This window comes from Anguilla anguilla, chromosome 7 (genome assembly GCF_013347855.1).
Source record: "Anguilla anguilla isolate fAngAng1 chromosome 7, fAngAng1.pri, whole genome shotgun sequence".
Taxonomy (NCBI): domain Eukaryota; kingdom Metazoa; phylum Chordata; class Actinopteri; order Anguilliformes; family Anguillidae; genus Anguilla; species Anguilla anguilla.
In genome coordinates, this window is record NC_049207.1 from 28,692,903 (window position 1) to 28,715,240 (window position 22,338).

Sequence of the window (22,338 nt, forward strand, 5' to 3'; positions counted from 1 at the left end):
AATTCTGCTAATTTTACTTTATTTTCCTCAGACATGTTATCAGGCGCCACATTATTTAGTGTTATATCTGCAATTAGTTGGGTTTCTGCTTTTTTTCTGTTTTTCCACTAATTCCGCTCCTGTTTTCATCAACAATTTCCGGAGTTCAAATTTGAGGAGTTCCCAATTTATGCTAAATGCATTTTGTGTTCTTTCTTGAATGATGACAGGCAGACATAACTACTTCCAATAAGATAACTTTATGATCAGACAAGGGGGCCGGTAAGATTACAGCCCTAAGTGTAGATTCCACCATAGTATCTGAAATTAGCCATAGATCTATTCCGGACTTAAGAGAGCCGGTTTTGTTTCCCAAGTAAAATCAACCATATTTCGGTTCTTTAATCTCCATATATCTGTAAGGTTTAGCTTATACATGAAGTCTGTCAGGATGGCATTCGAACTGGCACTAGATTTTGCAGGCCATCTGTCGATGGTATTGTTTATAGTTAAATTAAAGTCTCCACCCAAAATAATTTGTATTTGTATATTTACCCAATATATATTCTATTTTAATATTCAATATTTCCATTAAATCTGTTTTCTTTTTTGTTACTATACCCATATATGTTGCCAAGCAAAAACAACTCCTCATTAAGTGAAATAACCAAGAAGAGAAAATGACCCAGTTGATCAGAGAGGGAGAAGAGGATTTTACCACTGAATCTATGTTTTAGTGTTAAGACACCTGCCGAATGATTTGAGCCATGGGAGAACAAAATTTCTTCATTCCATTGCAATTTCCAAAATTTTAAGTCATTTGCCTCTGAATGAGTTTCCTGTATAAAACAAAAAAAAAATCTGCATTAAAACTTTTGGCATAAAGAAAAATAGCTTTTCGTTTTACCTTGTCCCTTAGACCCCGAGCGTTGAACGAGACAACTGTTAAAGATTAAATAATGAAAATGATGAAAAAACAACGAGCTGGAGTAAGCTAGAGTGCAGCTAAGTGGCTTAATACCCTGAGAACTGAAGAGTAGTATTCTCTCTAGAACAGAATGCTCTCCTTTTTAAAATATAATATCATAGCAACTTTAGTAAGCAAGTTTCTATTGATTAGGTCCCACATGTTCTATTGTTCAAGACCGAGAACAACATATATGCAAGGAAATTAACTTGTGTAGGTTAGGTTAGAAAAAAAGTTCAACTGTGAATTCTAAAAAATTTTATTTATTTATTTTTTTTAACCACAACTTGACGTTGTACTTGTTGTACTTAACATTACGTAACCAAACAACAAAGAGAATTTATATTGTCACACTCCAAACTTGGATATGTTATCAAACCTGAATTAAGTGATCAACAGTTCGCACATTCTGTTGGGGGATGAATCTCCTTCCTCTCAATGAAGGCTCTTGCTCCGACGAAATAGGCTATCTTGCCTTCTTTTCTAGCCTTCTCCACTAACGGCCACAGCTGGTTACGTCTTGCTCTGTCATCTGGGGAGAAGTCTTCCTTGAAACGCAGTTTGTTCTCTTGGAGAAATGTTGAGTATTTCGCAGCTTTCCAGACGCCGTCACGGTAGTGCCTCATTGAAAACTGTAGAATAACATCTCTTACTCGTTGCTTGCCCTGGTGAGCTTTTCCAAGCCAGTGAACGCTGTCAATCACATCAGGGAGTTTGTCCTTGAGGTCTGGAGCCGTTTTCTGACAGATGGAGATCACCCTTTTCCGAACGTCCTCCCCTTCCTCTTCGACGAGACCAAACAGGCGCAAGTTCCAGCGTCTTTTATATCGTGAAAGTTCTAGCACCTTGTTTTCCTTCTCAGCCAATTTTCGTTCGGTTTTACCAACTCCGTATTCTCCATCTTTCTTTTTAGATCTTTTACTTCAGCGAAGACAAATTCGACTGATTCTTTCAAGTTTTCAATACCTGCCTGCAAGCCATCTGCTCTCTCATTTATCGCCACTGTTAGTTTAGTAATGATGCTTTGAGCAACATCATCATCTTCGAACATTTTCCTGTTTTTGGTAGTTGGGGTTTTCAATGGAGAGTCTGGATATGATGAGGTGGTTCCAGCGTTTGGAGACTTACGTTTGTTCCCGTTGTTAGCCATGAGCTACACTGCACGAGATCCGGATCACAAAAAGTTAGCTAGCTAGCTAGCTAGTTTGGAAAAGTTCGTTTATGTACTAAAACTAATCCTGAAACGTCAATGCAAGATTGATGTTTGGAATGAAATCAATGCCAGTTACTAATGTCTTACTTGTTTCGAACAAGTTATGTTATAGTAATCAAGTCTAAGTTGCTATAGTAAAAATAAATTTAGGAGAGGATTCTGTCGCGTTCTGTAGGTTACGCCGCCATCTTGGCCCTCCGATAATTTTGTTGGTTGAACAGATACAGATACAGATAATGACATCTCTGCACACCCCTACAAGCACAGCACTTGATTGTGAGAACGCACACAGGTTTTGCCACCTTTTGGCCAATAGGTGTCACTATAAGAAGCAAATAAGTTTAACTGCCTATAACTCTTCAACCATTTGACATATCTGGTTGAAATCTGCAAGTTCCCAACAGGGGGTCGAAAGTAAAAAATATTTCTTAAAAAATATGGGTACCATCAGCTAATCAGATATCAACAGCCATATAACAAGCTTAGTAATGACCGATCATCATGAAACTTGGTGAATATGCTGATGTCCACACTTGGTACTACCATGGAAAATTGAAGATCCATCAGCCTGGCCAGGGGCCATGCTATAGCAAATATGCAGATTGATTTTCCACCATTTTGAATTTTTGACACAACCTACTTCTGCAAAGTACTTCTTGGCCTGTCACGAAATTAGGCTTGAAAAAATCTGTGGAGTCTGTAATTGAATATTATCAAAAGTGTTGGAAGTTTCAAAACAGTATGGCTGCCGCATGCAAATCAATTGTTGTGGGCATGGCCGTTTTTACTAAAACAGCTGTAACTTGTGAATACTTTATCCAATCATCACAAAACATGGCATACAAATGCAATGGTTGCCTCTGATGCAGCTAAGTAACTTTGAGGTGGCGCTGTAGGAGGAAAATACATAAACATTTCTTGACCACTCAAGTTGAAACTATATCTGTGTCAGTCTCCCATGAGATGTGCAACCATAAAGTTATATCTCGAACAAATATGGCCACCATCAGCCACTCAGTTTTCACTGGCCATGTGAAATTCTTAGCAATGGCTGATATATTGTTGTTTTTATTTTTTCACAGCATGAGAAAATCAATTCCCCCAACATAGTGTCAATTTGGGGCAAAGAGACAGGAGGTATACCTCTAGAGAGGATTACAACACCCGAAGAGATTGCCCCAGTAACACTGGCAAATTCTCCAGGAGAACTAGGGATGTTATAAAGGTTTAAATAAATAAAGAGGAATCTTGAGGATTGAAAAGTTGATTGACTAATATAATTTGTTATTATATTGACTTTTTTATATTGAATCTATTTTACATTGAATGTTTCTGTTGTTCCAAATGTTGTATGGTCTGTTACAGTTAAGATGTAATGTTATAATACTGTAGTAGCTATTAATGTTTTTATGTAGACTTCGCCCCTCCTAGTGGTCAGTTCTTTGTCAGCTCTTATTTTGACATTATATACTTGTGTCCTGTTGGGTGAGTTCACAAAGGAAGTGATACAAACCAGGAAGTTCAGATTCATTTATTGAACATGCAGGCAATTCGTCCATGCCAGTTTTCATCTGCTTCCTTTGGCATTCATCTTGGGTGTTTCGGGAGCATCGTCCGTATGTATAATACATTATGTTTATCTATACATCTGCATTGATATTTTAAAGAATGTAATTGGTTTAAGTAAGTTTATTCATTTTGTTAGCTATATCCACGATATTTCCTAATGAATCAGTATGCGCGGCCATATTAGTCAAAATGTGGGCGGAACTTCCGGTTATCACCTAGTTACCAGTCCTAACAATCAACTGTGTAAATACTAGATTGATAACGTTGTCATAAAATATTTCCCGACCGTGAAAACTGCCTGACTTGGTTACATTTTGGACAGATGTGGCCCCTGAGTAAATCTATCGTTGTTTCCGTCGCAGCACGTTCGACACAAGCAATATCGGAAAAATCCTAAAATTTCTATTTACTGTGAAGAGTGCCTGACCCGCAACCGTAATGTGTTAACATGGCGGAACAATTATATCGAGAAATACCACCGTTGGAAAAAAAAGGCTATGACTGCATTTAGATCAAACATAGCCTACTATGCGTAAAACTAAATGAATAAATAAATAGAACTTTCGTCAATCTCGCTCAATTTGTTTATAGTACCATCATACCGCGGAGTGTTTTAAACTGGTGGTTCTCAAACTCAGTCCTGGGGTACCACTGTGTATGCTGGTTTTCATTCCAACCTCAACTGCAATACCAGAATTTTAACAAGCTGTTCATTTTTTTTCTTAATTATGTGCTTTTCATGTTTTATAGCCTGGGTCCAGAGTCTTATCCAGAAAGGTCCAGTGTGGGAGCACACACCTGATTCTACTAATCAACTACTCTTTTCTAAGCACCTTGATTTGTAGAATCAGGTGTGTGCGCCCTCACTGGCAAGTTTTAGACTGAAGGGAACTTTGACAATATGGACCCTAAAAAGTTTTATAAGCACACTAATATAGCATGCTTTCTTTAAGAAAGTCTACTTGGTTCACTTTTGGACATGTATAATACACACCAGGAAAATATATTTAAGCTTACACTGGAATTTCTTTGCAACCTTTAGTACACCAGGTATTCTCAAGTAGGCTGCAGAAATTATATTAAAATACTTAACTAGTAGTAGGCTAAGTCACTAGTGCTCAGTGGATGGTTAAGTTGCTTTTGGGTGTTATTAACTCAAACGAAAGGCAGTTTAGTCCCAAAGTTATCAACGACAGACTAGTGGGCCTAGGCTATATTTAACGTTAATGTGTAACCTACAGTTTTTCATTTTATTGTTGGTAAGGGGGTGGTTTGATGGTTTTAACACTCAGCGCTATGATGGCATTATAAATAGATAAAATGGGTGATTGACGAGCGTTTTTATGTTTTTATGCATGGTTTGATCTAAATGTATTTACGGAATATAGGGTGAACTCAGGTTGAGTGGGACATCAGGTTGAATGGGACACTTAAGCAAATTGTTATTGTATTGTGATAATTTTCCAAACCAGTCACAACATATGTTACTGGATTGTAGCTGTATATGTGCTGAACATAAAATAAAACTTTTGATTGGTGTGACATTACTGCAGTGGGCGTGGTCTCGTTTTTCATATCTGCTGAGCAGTTGAATGACATGGTAAGCATGCTGACGTGTTAAGCTATGCTAAAATGATAAGGCTATGCCTCTGTCAATTTTTGCGCAACAACCTTAATTTTGATGTTAGAATGAAAAGTATTATAAGTATTATATAATTTTATTAATAATAATAATAATAATAATAATAATAATAATAATAATATTATAGTTTGCAAATTGGCACTAGATTTTATGAAAAACCAATTTATAGCACTGTCCCGCTCTACCAGACAGCTATAGCTTGAATGGGACAGAGGTTTTCAGCTAGAGTGGGACACTTTTTCAGCTAAAAAAAGTGCACAAAATGACACTGTCCCACTTTACCTGACTCCTGACCGAAACACGGGGGGGGGGGCTTTCCATGTTTGAAGGGCTGTCGTTTTTGAACAATTATACATTCCAACATAATTTCAGCAGACATGCTGTAGAGACCTAAGATTATTTATAGAAACATCACTTGAGTGAGTAAACTGCTTTTTCATTGTTTCCAGGAGGATTTACCAATAAGTGTCCCACTATACCTGAGTTCACCCTAGCGTTTTTTTCCCCAAAGATGGTATTTCTCGATATAATTTTGCCGCGGTGTTAATACATTACTACCAGAGAGACTCAAAGCGAGAGGCTCAACTAACCCGGATATCCGGAGTAAAGTTTTAAGCCCTATTCGCACAGGACTAGTATTACCTGGGGACCCCTCCCCCCCTGCGTTTTTTCTGGATAAAAAGCACTATAACGTTTACAAAAAAAAGTACAAGAGAGGATTGTGTAGGTAGGTAACAAGCAAAGCTAGCCTTACAATCAAGGTTATTTGATGCTTACAATCCTACTCAAGTTAGCTACCAATGCATTTATTACTTTCTAGCCAGCTTGCCAGGTTAAAATTAACTGTGGAAATTCTTTATGAAAATTAATTATTTTCCACTGCGTAAGTAATTCAGTTCATGTAAACCTAACGTTGATACACACTCCTCTCTTGAGCGTCTAGCAGCGATTATAGCCTAAGTATCGAGATTCCAAGTAACTGGAGATAAAACTTTTTTTGTACTCCACGTAGATCATAAATGCTTGAATATAAAAACAACTCAACATTATATAATGTAAACATTATAGTGCTTTTTATCCAGAAAAACCGCAGCTCCCCCGTTTACTTCTAGTTGTTTTCAGGCCAGTCTTGCCTGGTACAATATGGCGGCGACGTTGACGTACGATCCAAAGGCCAATGCGACGTCTATGTACAGACGCTTTCATCGGACGCAGGCGCGTTGCCAAGGTTATGCGCTTGGCCCTAAGTTAACTTCCGGTCTGTGTTTGTTTATTATTGGGTTTGTGTTTACTGGCTAATATGGCACCGATTACAAACGGAGTGAAAGTTAAACTGATGAGCAGACTGACGTTGGGCTCAAGGTTGTTGTGCTGTGGGGTGCAACTTGGAACAAATGCCATTTCGAAAATTTGTAAAAATACATTATTTAACTTTGTAACCCCACTAGGGAATTGTGAAACAAATTGTGAAACGAATTGCCCATTGTTACTTCGTATTTTTGAGAAATAACTGCACATCGTTACCTAATAAAATGTAAGTCCTTTAAAAATACACATAATAAACTGTATAAATAAATAAACCAACATTATACACATTTAGTAATACTAATACAGGCTTATTTACTATATCAACTTTAAGACTAGCAACACGCTCGTAATTATCTCATCGTGACCCATTAAAGCCAATGGCGCATACGTTGCTTAATACTTTCAAACTGCTTTCCCAACGGCTATTTTGCGTCCTACGACTTGAGTTACAACAGTAAATATGTACGGATTCCTAGACGTGCTGATAGGGACCACCCTTTCTCATATTAACCTCAAATACGCAAGAGAGGACACTTGTACAGTATGCTAGCAAATTTATGTTAAGTTCCATTCATTTATATAGGGTTGTGGATACAGGTCCCCTTAGCAACCAAAAGCTAGCGCTGGACCACCTCTGACTTATTTGCCGGCACAGAAAAAAAATCGTGAAAGTGTTGAAAAAATAACCACGGGAGGATAACAAGGACATTTTAACTACTTAACTAGGTACAGGTTGTTACCGATATTTCACCTATTTCATATATATAGTTGCAAATCAGTTTACGTTTTCCTGTCTGTCGAACGAAGGTGGTCGAATAGGTGCTCTCACTGTAGCACTGACTTTGTTTCAGGTAACAAACTCATGATAAACGATAGCTAATAGCTAGCTGACCAGTAACAAGCCTTCAATAGTTATGAACAGTTAGCTAACTAAATTGATTGTAGCTAGCTAGCTAGCTAAACGTAGCTAACATTGTATAAATTATACACAGAAACGTTAGATAAATGCTAGTAGTTGATACGCTATAGCTACGTTTTGAACAAACGTTATGATACCTGTTTCCAATGACTCGACAGCGTTACATTGCCTGATCATTTTTGTTGTGGTAACCTAGCAAGATGACCCAAACTATTAGCCACGATGTTTTTCCATCAATGCATGCTATACAAATAAATAACCGACAGTAATTGCATTGGCTACACATGCTGCCCACTAGCCCCAGTTTGTGTCTCAAAAAATCAGTTTTTAAGCAACATCATAGAAAGAGTGCACTTTTTTACACAGGAATGTGCATGTAACCAGAATACTTATGGATTATGCAAGGAATGTATGATGCTCAGCAAGGTGCAATACTGTCAACACTATCTGTTTCTGTCATGTTTTTCTGGTAGTGTAACGTTATCGCATTTGAGTTTGGCCAAGTAACGGTTCTTTTCTTCGACTGATAAGCCCAAATAATACTGGTTAGACATAGTTTTAACTAGCTAGGTAACGTAATTTACTTGTTATTTATTTGGCTTGTTATTAGAAATAGTCTAGAGGGACTCTTGTTATTGTTTGCGGAAGTCTGCCGGTAGTTAAGTTAGGGCCAGAACAACGTACATGCGCAGTAACGTTGTTTATGTTGTTACCGATGAAAGCGTCTATATATGTCTATGAATTTACTGACATTATCCCCCCTGATATGACTGAAAATGTCAAGGCTATGCTCTGCGAAACAGTAAAATACGACCCCAAATCACCAAGATGCCGATTTGCACGGGACTAATATTATCACATGACCTCTGTGTTTGGCGAAATATGGTAGGTCATTTGCAGTGAAATTTTTACTTTACAAATTACAGACATGGCAGAGTCTCACGGGATTAAGATCACAGACGACCTCCGCAATTATTACAAGTTACCAGAGGTCCCCAGGTAATACTAGTCCCGTGCGAATAGGGCGTTTGACAGTAATTTAGCAATACGGTGAAAACGAACATTCTAGTCACACTATTTTCGCAAAAAGGCAAGTTTGTTGTTTGGACTACATATCCCATCAGGAGAACTGCATCCGGCTTCTCAGTTTGGTTTTCATATGGATGACTTGTACCCAAGCGGCCAAGCTCATTTCCTGTTCTTGTTGTTCCTGGTTGCTCACTAGCGCCACTACGGTTGGCTCCAGTATAGGTGTTTTCATATTCGGTTACCATCTAAGTCTACGGTACAAATGTGGTCAAAATAAAAAAGTCAATAATTTTTTCTCACAAGAACAAATAGTCACAATATGTGTATTTTATTCGTCTTATGACTGTCCATGGGTCGATTTCATGATTTATTGTGTCATTTGGGCACTGTGATAATATTTGTTGTGGACCAATGAGGTACAGTTTGCGTCACTTCCTGATTACTGCGGAGGACTAAGCTACAGTAGGGTCTACAGTCTATGGTCACTGGGGTGGGAGGTGGCGCCTCTTGGACTTGACATTGCATTTGACTAGCTAGCTAACCCTAACCGGCAAATATTCAATTTGTCAAACGTGTTTGACGGCTTTTCATTCGTGTACATTCTGTAAACGTCTACCTGGGTCATGCTTAACGGATGTGACAAAGCTACTATAATCCCGATTTTGGGATAAACACTGCAAAATTTTCAGTTTCACAAAGCGAATTAAGAGTCTTAAGGTTTATTTTCTGGATAACATACAACACACAATGAAATCACACACACAGAATTTAACAAAATTAACCGCCATTGTAAGACTGGCATTTAGAAAGGAACATGTTTTTAGCATTTAAGCGACCGACAAGAGCATTTAAGCCAGGGGTTCTCAGAATCGGTCGTGGGGGCTCCTTGCATATATTGGCTTTTCTCCTTGGTTTTGATGATCTACAAGAAAAAAAAAAAAAAAATTAGGAATTCAATGTACATTATTTTTGTCTTCATGCACCAGGTGGAAATCTTGCTCTACAAAGTGCGTTGTCATATTTACACGCCTGCAGATCAGTTATTAAAATACTTGGTAGATTTGTTAATCGCCGCTGACAGTGTTAATTTTTATTCGTTTAAAAGTGACTTGCGAACGAACGGTCAGCTGGCGTCACCCAACAAGTGAACACCACAAACGGCGATGGAGTAGCAGTTACCGACTCATTAACTGACTGTGGCGGAAAACCTAGTGATAACTTGCTCGGTTAACAGCAGGTCTACCAGACAGTTATATGAAAATTAGCCTGGTCAAAATCACCAGTACACATCTCTGATTGATTGACCATCAGTGTAGTCGATGTTCTTCCCCTGTGGTTCATATTGCTAATGCGTGAGCTAACCACTGATAGCCTACCTAGCTCACTGGAAGCTATGCTAGCTCAGCATAGTCGTTTTGCTGAGAAACATAAATTGAAGATAACTGAACATAATTTTATTATTAATGTCATACATATAACGTGATTACATGACACATGACGAGTTCGTTCTGCAATCGTTCATTCAGGTTTATGGGCTTTTCCGCACCGGACTGGCAATCACACTGTAAAAATCACAGAACCGCTTAACTCTGGTTTTGGCTCCAAATCGACAACATGGCCGCGCCCGCCATTGAGCTTCAAAACGTGTTTTAGAGACCCACTGAGAGTCAATGGGTGACGTCACAGTAGCTTTGTCCATATTTTTTACAGTCTCTGGTCCGCAACTACAGGAAAATCCACCCTGACTACCTTACATGGTAATTAGACACGCCCACGTCTGGACAACAAGCGTGGCCTTGCAACCACAGAACCGTACTGTCATAACATTTCAAAAAAGTTAATTGTGCAAGATATGTTTAGTGTTACAATATTTACATAGAAAAATAGATTAAATAGATCATTAGCTAACTAGCTAGCGAGTTATATAGACAGATAACAGAACTCTAGATAGCTAGACAGATGTATCATGAGATAATTACCTAGCAAGTTAGCTAGATAGACAGATCGATAGCAAGAGAGTAAAAGCTTGCTCCCCCTAGCTAAGCAAATCCCACTAGCTTGTCTTCTTAAAGAAGCTTCAAAACCGCTTACAAATCTAATTTCACCAACAACATGTACAAATTATAAAAGATGAGACTTTACGAGAATCAACTGAAACCCCAAACTGGTCAGAAATCGCGTTTTGACATAGAACCTTGTTTATCTGAAAATGTCTCAAATGTATTAACCGAAAGAACTGGAGAGAAGAATCTTTGAATAGCGGTTATTACAGCTGAACGCAGCACACAACATTTTTGGACCTTGGACTTTTAAATGGTGAGATCGTATGTAGCTAGCTGATCGGAATAAAACGACACAGCATCACACCTGCCGCTGAAGCACTGCCTGGCTGCGAGGATGGGGAAATCCTTACATGGTCATACAGTAGTAGGACAAGCCACATTGCACGCACTGAAATTAACCCAGATTTGGGAATTTTGGCGGAATTATTTTAAAAAATCAGTTCCAGGGGAGACATTACAAGGGATGGGATTAACTAGTTAAACCAAATCATTTCTTGTGTAAAAAATGTATTGACTTTATATTCCCTCAGAGAAAATTGGCCTCTTTTCAGGCTTTCCCCATTGACTTAACATTAGGTGGGCGGGGTTTCAAGTTCTTTTTGCAACCAGGCGTTGCAGTTCATTCAGTAGCCACTGGGGTAAAAGGCTTCACTCATAGAGGCGAGTTGTTGCCCCTTGGAGTCCACCATCTTCGTGTATAAATATCTTTACTACGGTTGCGGGTCAGGCACTCTTCACGGTAAGAAGAAATTTTAGGATAGTGCTTCCGATATTGCTTGTAATGAAAGTCCTGCAACGGAAACAACGATAGATTTACTCCGGAGCCACATCTGTCCAAAATGTAAACAAGTCAGGCAGTTCTCACCATAGACATATATACATTGGCCTTTGGATCGTACGTCAACGTACGTCAACGTCGCCGCCATATTGGACTAGGCAAGACTGGCCTGAGAACAAATAGAAGTAAACGGGGGAGATGTGCTTTTTACCCAGAAAAACCGCAATAACGTTTACATTTCTCAACCGATTTCCTGAACACGTCTCCTGTCTATTCTGGCCCCACGATGGTGGAATGACCTCCCTGTGGAGGCCAGAACAGCTGAGACACTGACCCACTTCAAGCAACGACTGAAGACTCACCTCTTCAGGCTGCACCTCTCCCCATCCCTCCCTACCTCCCTGTAATCTCTTAAATGACTGTAAGTGTAACATGGTTAATAATGATTACACTTGCCATTGTACCAGAGGTGTATGTGTGTATCTTGGGTCTAGTGTTCTGTCACTTTAAAATACTTGTGTAGTTGCCTTTAAGGGAATGACGCACGTTACGTTCTTCCCAGTTTAAAGCCGCGTTTCCACCGCAGGAACTATACCCCGGAACTAGGAACCTTTTGAGGAACTCAGTGTGTTTCCACCGCAGGAACTAGGGTCTAAATTTAGTTCCGGGGGCTTTGTTTTACCCCCCAAAAGGTTCCTGCTTAGGGGGTAGTACTTTCCGAAAGTACAGGAACCTTTTGGGTGGAGCTTGCAGCGCTGAACATTTCTGATTGGTCGAGTACTCGCAGCAGTTTTTTGTGTCTATTTTCAGGCGCCATGTTTGAAAATATGCAGGCGCAAACCAATTTATTTTCATAATAACTTCAAATCAAACTTGTATGTTATGCGGCGCAGTAACCTACTTTTGGTTATAGCCTGCCAACATCTTGGAATTATAACGTGTGCTCTTCTGTTCTTTTCTTGCTTTAGTATTCGTTTTATAAAATGCTAAGCATTCGTGCTGGGACAGCATATTACGTACTAAAACATTCAAACGGATTAATTCGGTTGCTGAATATTTTCTTCCGGATTTTCGTTGTTAGCCCGTTGTAATTGACTCAAGACGTTTGATACAGTTATGTGAGGTATGCGGTAGTTCTGCGTAATTCACATTGGTGATAAAGTAAAAGCAAACTGGAAATCACCTTCCGCACTTTTTGTCAGGGTAAAATAACAGGTTAATTCTAGTAATCGTCCCTTTAGCTTTTTCAGACTGCCGTAATTTTACTCTGCCATTCTTCAATTCCACAAAAAGACCAGGAAGACTATGGACTAATTTATGGTGCATGGTTCGCATCTGGAGGGCACACTTCGCTGCTCGGATAGCAGTAACTTTGAAGGAAAACAAACGGTGGCTGTACCACTACTAATTTATATTTTCACGCAAGTCCGAGTTTTCGTTCTATTCTTGTCATTTTGCAATTAGCCTATATAGAATTGACGATGAGAAAGTAATCAAACAGCAAATTGTTTACAACGTGTGCATGTTTTCTGCTGTTGTTGCCAGTTATATTGGAAATGTGAATGCATTCTGTCGCTTCGGATGTCAAGACATGAAAGCGAATGTTCGCATAAAAACATAATGAATGTGTTTGAGAGGATATATAAAACAGTTACAATCTGACTATTGGTCTGTTATATCCTATTTGTTGCATAGCGGTCCAAGTTCAACTACCAACGACAGTTTTGCTTGACAGCGGTAAAATATGCCCAAACGGCTGCAGAAGAATATTTCAATTCCATGTGATTAAATCGATAAAAATCAATAAATACAAAAGTAACCATATATAGGCTAGTCATTGTTGGTAACCCGTTGTATATAAGTGGAATAAACCCCTCCGGGCTGTCCCGGTTATTAGAAAATAATGTAGGCTACTTCGGTGGTAGTATGGGGTTACAGAAGAAATCATATGACAGATGGACCGACGACAACGCCGCTTTTTCATACGTCAGTGGGCTAATTTGCCTAATCTTCGCGGGACTTTAGACCGCGGTGGAAACGCAGACAAGCATGGGCAGAAGGAACCTTTTAGTTCCTGGTAAAGTAGTTCCTGGGACTGAAAGTTCTGGGTAATTTTGGTGGAAACGCGGCTTTTGTCTATTATCAGAATGAATCAGCTCAACTGGGAATCCTGGTTTGTGGTGCTTTTACACAACACAACGCAAGATCACGCCTGTTACATAAGCTTAGGGTTGTAACTAAGTAGCTGTTTCGTAGGTGACTAAAGCCACGTTTCCACCGCAGGAACTTTACCCCGGAACTAGGAACCTTTTGAGGAACTCAGTGCGTTTCCACCGCAGGAACTAGGGTCTAAATTTAGTTCCGGGGGCTTTATTTTACCCCCCAAAAAGTTCCTGCTCGGGGGGTAGTACTTTCCGAAAGTACAGGAACCTTTTGGGTGGAGCTTGCAGCGCTGAACATTTCTGATTGGTCGAGTACTCGCAGCATTTTTTTGTGTTTGTTTTCAGGCGCCATGTTTAAAAATATGCAGCCGCAAACCAATTTATTTTCATAATAACTTCAAATCAAACTTGTATGTTATGCGTTATGTGTTATAGCCTAGTTTTGGTTATAGCCTGCCAACGTCTTGGAACTATAACGTGTGCTCTTCTGTTCTTTTCTTGCTTTAGTATTCGTTTTATAAATTTTTTTTATAAAAAGCATTCGTGCTGGGACAGAATATTACGTACCAAAACATTCAAACGGATTAATTCGGTTGCTGAATATTTTCTTCTGGATTTTCTTTGTTAGCCCGTTGTAATTGACTCAGAACGTTTGATACAGTTATGTGAGGTATGCGGTAGTTCTGCGTAATTCACATTGGTGATACAGTAAAAGCAAACTGGAAATCACCTTCCGCACTTTTTGTCAGGGTAAAATAACAGGTTAATTCTAGTAATGGTCCCTTTAGCTTTTTCAGACTGCCGTAATTTTACTCTGCCATTCTTCAATTCTACAAAAAGACCAGGAAGACTATGGACTAATTTACTGCTCGGCTAGCAGTAACTTCGAAGGAAAGCAAACGGTGGCTGTACCACTGCTAATTTAAATTTTCACGCAAGTCCGAGTTTTCGTTCTATTCTTGTCATTTTGCAATTTGCGATATGGAATTGATGATGAGAAAGTAATCAAACAGCAAATTGTTTACAACGTGTGCATGTTTTCTGCTGTTGTTGCCAGTTATACATATAAATGTGAATGCATTCGGTCGCTTCGGATGTCAAGACATGAAAGCGAATGTTCGCATAAAAACATAATGAATGTGTTTGAGATGATATATAAAACAGTTACAATCTGACTATTGGCCTGTTATATCCTATTTGTTGCATAACAACGGTCCAAGTTCAACTACCAACGACAGTTTTGCTTGACAACGGTAAAATAAGCCCAAACGACTGCAGAAGAATATTTCAATTCCAGGTGATTAAATCGATAAAAAAAAAAAAATACAAAAGTAACCATATATAATCATTGTTGGTAACCCGTTGTATATAAGTGGAATAAACCCCTCTGGGCTGTCCCGGTTATTAGAAAATAATGTAGGCTACTTCGGTGGTAGTATGGGGTTACAGAAGAAATCATAGGACAGATGGACCGACGACAACGTCGTTTTTTCATACGTCAGTGGGCTAATTTGCCTAATCTTCGCGGGACTTTAGACCGCGGTGGAAACGCAGACAACCATGGGCTGAAGGAACCTTTTAGTTCCTTGAAAAGTAGTTCCTGGGACTAAAAGTTCCGGGTAATTTTGGTGGAAACGCGGCTTTAGTTAATGCACCTGTCTTAACTACTGCTTCTATTTTTGCATAGACTGCGTTGTTGCTGTTCTTGTTTGTGTTAGTGTTAATCAGTTTAACCTTCAGGGTCCAAGTTGAACTATGCGGTTGTTCCCTGCACTTGGACCGGTACTTCTCTCTAGGGTTTTCGACATACTTGTTTCTGGTTATGGTTATACACTTTGTTGTACGTCGCTCTGGATAAGAGTGTCTGCCAAATGCCTGTAATAATGTAATGTAATGAGTCGTTTTTATATTCAAGGGTTTATGATCTACGTGGAGTACAAAAAAAAAAGTTTTATCTCCAGTTACTTAGAATCTCGATGGTTAGCTATAATCGCTGATAGACGCTCAAGAGAGGAGTGTGTCAACGTTAGGTTTACATGAACTGAATTACTTACGTGGTGGAAAATAATTCATTGTCATAAGGAATTGCCACAGTTAATTTTAACCTGGGTTAGCGAGTATTATCTAATTAAGTTAGGCAGATTTGCATGACATTGTAAAATGGTAAGATTACAAAACACAGGGCCAAGTGACTTGAAAGAATTGAGGAAATATTGGGTAGCATTGCTTTGGAATACATCTTATTTAATTTTGGTGAGGCAAGATAGCCTATATTGTTTGTAGTACCGTAACTTGGCGTCATTTGGATATCAATACTTTTAATGGCAGGCCCGGATTTTGGCAGTCTGAATGAATGAGTTATAGACGGTGTATGCCCTACTAACAAAATGTGGTTGTGGTGACGTACTATTAACGTCTTATATTGGTCTCGTAACGTCCACGTTACGTCTCAATTTACGTAGTATTACCGTAAAAACGTAAGACCAGCGCCCCGTCGCAAAACAACGTTGTAGATACGTAATAGTTACGTCCTTACAACTTTATGTTTGACAATGTAATAGAATAACCTTACCCCGACGTTGTGATTACGTCGCCAGGCAGTCATCCGTCGTAACGTTATAGATTTACGTCGCTGACACGTTGTTTAAACTTCTTTATTACGTTATTTACCTTACCTTTCAACTTTGCGGATTGGTCACTTACTAAACCCTGACCATACATTTTGATTTTGTGTGTTAAAAAAGGTATATCATGGTGTTGTAATTTTGATCTCCATTCTATCCTACCAATGAAATGCCATTGCTTCTGTAATTCATATCTTCAAAATTTAAGATACTTTAAGTGCAGCAATAAAAAATGTACACATCAAGCCCAAATAGAATAGAAAGCCTTTGTCATTGTATAGAATACCATTGAGATCAGGTTCAAGTTACATTTCTAGGTAAGCAATATTTGCAAGCATAATTATGGTACAGAAGATGAGACAAACATACAAAACTAGATACAAAAACATAAAAAAGGCAAAGGGTCGTTTCAGGACAGTAATAACCATAGACCAATGATTTCAACATTAATAGTGTTGAGTATTTTTGTCTTTTTCAAGCGGTGAACTACATTTAAGTTCCAAGGATCACCTTGGAATACAGTCACTCTTGTCTCAGGCATGTCTTGAGTGGGGAAGGCTGGACCTCGGGTTCTTCACTAGGGCAACAGTCATAAGGCCATGTGTGGGAGCTGAAAGGATATGAAATTGGATCAAGTAAGAAAAATACATTGAGTAACACACGCAGCAGGCTAAAATCATAATTGTGTTTTGACAATGAGCAAGGAGCTGTTTCCATATAATATCCATAACTACCTTCATTCTGATCTTGTGCTCTAGTTTCCATTTGAGCTGTTGGGCCAAATGTAGAGAACTCTGCAAAAGAAAATCAATTTAAGTCAGTATTTGGTGAAAATACAGAGAAATACTCTTGATTAATATTGATTACACAATGCACTGGCGTGAAGCCAAAGCCAAATTTTTTTTTTTTTTTTTTTTTTTTTTTTTAAGGCCACGATTACACCAGGTATAGAGTAATAATGCTAGAGGATTTTGACGAAAAAAAGGTTTTGTATTTCGAATGGAAATAATGTTTAGCTAAATGCTTTCAAAAGAGCGCAAAAATAGCTTTCAAAAAAGGCGCCAACAATGCTAGTTTGAAAAGGCTTGCTAGCTCCAGTTTGTCAAAGACCAAAAACCAAATGAAGACCACACAACTATTTTATATCATATTTATGATGCATATTTTAACCAACATGTTGATATCTCATTAGGACGTGGACAAGGTGAATTACAGCTTTCAAAAGAGCGCCACATACGTTAGCTTTAAAAAGAGGCGCTGGCAACAATGCTAGCTAAAAGGACATGAACAAAGGTGCTTTACGGACAGCCGTTTATACATGTCGAATTAGCTCAATTGTTAGCTAATTAAACAGGCCATGCCGCTGGTCTTACATTACATTTGCACTGGGCTATTAGCGTTAAATACTCAAAGTAGCAAATATGATATCCAACAGAAAACTAACTCAAATTAGTCCCAAACAGACGCCAGGTCTGAACGGACGCCATTTCACCTACTAACTTAAAGCATTAGCAACATTAAGCTAGAACTGCAAACATGCATGTTGAAAGTAGGACTCCATCATTACATTGCAAATACTACTAACTGAAAAGGTCTCCAATGCATTCAGTTCTTCTTGTTAGCTTTTACGGCGGTTGGCATCCAGTATTGTTGTATTAATACATTCAGTTAAAAATATAAAGGCATAATGAAACGCTTACCTGCTCTTGAACGCCGTCAAACCCAGATTTTCCCACGGAGAATTTGAAATCACAACGACCTTCTTCCAAGACCACGTCACAGCAACATGCGCATGTGATTGGATATACCGTCTTCTTCTTGTTTTACAGCGGGTGGTTAACAGCTTATTGGTGAATTACCGCCACCTTCTGCTCCGGAGTGTGTATCAGACAATAGATTTACACTCAAAAATCCCTTCACCCTTAGCTATTTTTTATCCTCCATGCTTTACACCGAGTCCTACTATAAAATCCCTATCCATGTCAGCCACCCTAGAACCCTATACCTGCATATCCATCATATCCTATATTAAAATAAATAAATAAATATTAATAATAATAATAATAATAATAATAATAATAATAATAAACCCTGCATTGGATATAACGTGATAACGGTCCAAGCGTAAACGCGCAGACAGATAGACAGATAGATATTTTACTGTAAACCAATACGTCATTTACAAACGTTCTGACAACCTACCAGTAACGTTTCAAATTAAGTAAGGATGAGGACTGTGGTATAACGTAATTGTTACGTTATTAAATTACATCGTATTTACGTAATTCTATAACGTTACTGCAACGTTGCAGAACAGTCTCCATGAGGTCTGGTTATTTTGCGACCATAGAGCAATGTTGTCACAACGTCACCTGTTGGTAATGTTGCGACTTACCAAATTACGACCAAAGTGTAACGTTGTCATTACGTAGTGTGTTTGTAGGGTGTCTTGTAAGTGTGAGTAACTTGGCATTTTTGTACGTTGAAAACATGTTTTTTATGAGATATCATTTCTTTTTGCAAAGCGTTTTATTATGAGAGTGAGAAATGCGAAGTGACCCTATGGCTATCCTTGTGTGAATTTATACAGTCTGATGAGCGTGTACCGTTTAGCAGTTTCGGTTTGCTATATATGTAAAACAGTGGCTGTGACAAAGGGTGCGGTGGCGTAAGTGTAAACGCATCAGAAATGCAGGTGAAATATGGCCAGTGTATGTACTCACGGATTTGACGGCCATCCAACGAGCCTTGATTGACAAAAGAATCAGCAAGCCCGAAGAATTAGAGCTCCGTAGGTCGCAACTTGTGTACCCTTCTGTCCTGCTTCGTTGTCTGTTATTTCGTGGAGATGCACTTTTAGTGTTTTAAAGGTTTATAAGGCATTTTGATAGGCTTATCTGCAGGTAGGAATCCTGTTCGCTGTTTTGCTAAGCTAGAACCGGAAAACTTGATAGTGGAGAATAGGAGCAGACGCATATGTCCCAGCAGGCTTTGCATATGAGAAAATAAGAACAGTGTGAGAGAAATTAGGAGAAGTGATGAAATTGCATAGTTGAAACAATATGTTTTTAGCAGAATGGGCATGTAGGTGAAGGTTTACATGATCACAGACTATAGTGCGAAGTAAATGAAGTGACCATGAGCGAGCTTAGTTTCCTTATCGAACGGTATATATACCAGTCGCTATAAAGCATTAGCTGTTGAAGTGGAGAATTAAGTAATGAGAAATCGATTGCACTGATGTGCTTTTGTCATGTTCAGTACTAGTAGTTATAATTATGAGTGAGTCATGATTTTAAATGTAATGTTTTAATGAGGAGTTGCAGAACGTACATATGTAGTAATTGTTTGTATGTGGCTAGATAGAGAACAGGGCGACGTAACATGAATGTAGAAACGTGGCGTTTGCTGATAAGAAGGTTTTGTACAGTAGCCAAGTGAAGAAATGTAGTTAGTAGATATGGCACAGTGGTGAACTGGTGTAACTTTTTAATAAAAGGAATACATTTGCCGTCACGAAATGCATATGGGTGGCCATGAGTGAGTTTTGGTAAAGCAAATATAAGCATAAGAAAACGTTAGTGTAAAAGGGGGAATTATTTGCCTGAGGGCGAGGCGGTATTCAATCCTTTAACCGGAGGTTTATCAGTCTGTGACTTTGTTAGTGCAGCACCATGACATAGCTATGCAATGCGTGAAATATAATTAGCAAACCTGTCCGTGGTTTTAAAGAACACAGGCCAGTAAGCACAGAAGAGCTCCCGTTGAATCCATATGGCTTTGCAATATTGTAGCTGGTTAATAACTGAACGTGCAGACGGTACATCATAATGCAGTGCATACGTTCGGTGAAGGGCAGGTAGATATGGTGCAAAAGCAATAATGAAAAGTAGTAGACAATTATTAGTGAGAGTAAAAGCAGGTTAAAGAAATGTGTTCCTAGCTGGGCTCGAACCTACAACCCCATGTTCCCAAGACTGGCCCCGCGGGATAGTTAAGCTTAACTTCCCTTAACTTTTCCCGTTCATTCTCAACGGTAGTTCTTAACACTACGGATGTAATATGTTTTCGGCCACACGTTGATTTCGCGGCGCTGTTCCGTCCGGATGCAGGAACGACATTTTCCCCATTCATTCTCAACGGTAGTTCTTAACGTTGCGGGTGTAATATACCTTTGGCCACACGCTGCCGTGGCGCTGTTCCGTCCGAATGAATGAATGACGCCGTATAAACAAAATAAATTCAAATATTAAATACACGCGAGCCGTTTTGCGGTTATTTTGTGGTACCTACGCTTCGGTAAGTCTTAATAATTTTATTACAAACAGGTTCCTATTTTATATTGATGTCATCGAGGTATTCTGTCATTATTTCAGCTGAAAGATCAGTAGTTTCATTTTTCCGATTTGACTTCATTATTGGTTTTCACGTCCCGTTTGTTGGCTTGTCCGTACATAACAACACTTCTAAGTGAGAGTATTGCAGGTAAATGGGACATGTGTATATGTGCACGTTTGTGTCTCAATACATCAGCTATTATTACCATGGCCCTGCAATCATATTAGGTATTTAGTTTACAATATGTTTCATTTCCCCCTCACTATATTATTGCTGGTATCATCATCGTTATTGGTATTGCCCCCTTTACATGTGCCTTGTGTAACACGTCACGGTCTAGACATACATTTTTAAAATTATTATTACTTATTACACTATTGCTGTCAAGGCAATAAGTAATGCCATCTCTAATTGTTAATTGTCAGTACTGTCATTCAGCCATCTTAACAAACGCTTTCCTATCTATATGTTTCTATACTCACCATTATTATTATTATTATTATTAGTCAGTTTAACTATTCAATATAGAACAGGACACAGTACAAATATTGCTGCCTCCGCCTTCAGACAATACAGAATGTGTGTAATGCAATTCATATTAACTACCCCTCCCACCCTATCCCCTGGATAGACAGCACACAAAAAAAGGGAGATCAGTGGAAAATCATTATAATAACAATAATAGTTTTCATGTTGAGAATTTGATAATACTGGGTGATAGATCTACACAAGGTTGTGTATCAAAATGGCAAAACATAAGGTCAAGGGCATAAAGAACCTACCATTTATACAGCATCATGATGTACAGTTCCCATGAAAATATAAACCCTCCCCAAATTTTACTGTCCAGGTCTCTGTTTTAGAGTTAATGTTATTTCATTATAGCAAGAATTCTTTGGTCATCAATTCTTTGGTCATCAAAGCTTAAGGTTTGGCCTATGTCTCTGACTGTTTTTTCATATATCCCAGCCTCATAATGGCTTCCTTCCATTGGCATACCTTATAATTGTACTGAAGAAGCAATTGAACACACCTGACTAATCAGAAACACATGTGAAACCATTTGTCCTGAACATTATGGCACCCTGAAAATATGTACGTACATCCCCAATTCTAAAAAAGTCGAGACGGTTAATGAAATGCAAATAAAACAGAAAGCAGTAATTTTTAAATTTGCTTTGACTTGAAAAATATTGCCCAAATTTAATAAGCGTTATTAAAAGAAATGGTGATGTTACACAGTGGTAAACACTCGACTGTCCCAACTTTTTTGGAGCGTGTTGCAGTCAACAGATTTGAAATGAGTGTATATTTTCAAAAAACAATTAAATTCACAAGGTAAAATGTCAAATAATGTGCTGTTTTAGTGTTTTAAATATAGTACAGGGTGAATAAAATGTACAATATTTAACATTATCACTCCTTTTTGTTTTTATTAGCATTTTCCATACTGTCTCGGCTTTTTTGGAATTGGGGTTGTATGTATGTATAGAGAGTGCTGTCATTTCTACAGGGTGAAATCAAAATGTATTAAAATAATCTTTCATAAGAGCTGAGAGCTGATAGCTGCACTTTAACCACATATGAATTGTTTGATTACAAATCTAAAATTATGAAGTACAGAACCAAGTAAAGAAAATACGGCTTTGTCCCTAACGTTATGGAGCTCACTGTATATAAAAATATAATTTCTGCTTCAGAAGTGGCCCATGAAGTACTTGGCAAAAGCAGACCAATGCCAGTACTT

General features: G+C 38.5%; 1 protein-coding gene and 1 long non-coding RNA gene across 4 annotated transcripts in view; one reads left to right on the forward strand and one right to left on the reverse strand.

The window, feature by feature from the left end:
• Positions 1–3,697: 3,697 nt before the first annotated feature.
• The window catches only part of rad9a (RAD9 checkpoint clamp component A), an 87,197-nt gene continuing 68,556 nt past the window's right edge, over positions 3,698–22,338 (forward strand). The window contains exon 1 of one of the 3 annotated variants that reach the window (XM_035427599.1): positions 3,698–3,775. The gene's annotated coding sequence lies outside the window, so the exon portion shown is untranslated. Of the gene's footprint in view, positions 3,776–11,856; positions 11,889–20,470; positions 20,553–22,338 lie in introns of those variants that run through there. The other 2 variants (XM_035427600.1, XM_035427601.1) reach the window with 2 other exon arrangements.
• Positions 9,488–18,105, reverse strand: LOC118232535. Its single transcript, XR_004766335.1, has 4 exons — positions 17,954–18,105; positions 16,988–17,047; positions 16,764–16,863; positions 9,488–9,548 (listed from the first exon to the last, which is right to left on the reverse strand). It is a non-coding gene; the product is annotated as an uncharacterized LOC118232535 (long non-coding RNA).